Genomic DNA, 640 nt, shown 5'->3' with positions numbered 1-640 from the left:
ATCAAGCCGTGGGCTTGGGGATGCTGGGGCTTTTAACCGGCTGATGATGAGGAGGAGGAGGAGGAGGAAGAAAAGGAGGAGGAGGAGGAGGAGGAAGAGGAGGAGGAGACGCAGGCCCTGAGGAAGCAGCTACGGTGATACTTCCAGGCCTACTTCCTGCCGCCGGGCCTGCCTGTATCTCCTCACCCCTCCTCCTCGGGCTCTCTTCTCTCTCCTTGGGCCCCTCCTGGGGAGGAGGAAGAGGAGGAGTCAGGAGAGGAAGAGGAGGAGCCGGGAGAGGAAGAGGAGGAGCTGGGAGAGGGAGAGGAGGAGGAGTCAGGAGAGGAATAGGAGGAGGAGTCAGGAGAGGAAGAGGACGAGTCAGGAGAGGAAGAGGACGAGTCGGGAGAGGAGGAGCTGAGGAGGGCAGCTTAGCTGTTGGCTGTTGGACCGAGCCACTGTGGTCTGCGCCGGGGGAGATGCGGGGATGTGATTGGACGGGGATGGGAGTGGGCGGGGCGGTGGGCGAGGGGGTGGGGGTCGGGGAAGGGGAACGCTCCACCAACACGTCCAGCAGTCGCTTCTTCTCCTCCCAGTCGAGGGTGCCCCCCCGGAAACAGCTCACCGTCAGGCCCTTCTCCTGACGCATCATCTTCCCCGT

Source organism: Clupea harengus, chromosome 26, assembly GCF_900700415.2.
Source record: "Clupea harengus chromosome 26, Ch_v2.0.2, whole genome shotgun sequence".
Lineage (NCBI taxonomy): Eukaryota > Metazoa > Chordata > Actinopteri > Clupeiformes > Clupeidae > Clupea > Clupea harengus.
The sequence above is the reverse complement of the archived record's forward strand: the minus strand, read 5'-3'. Positions refer to the sequence as shown.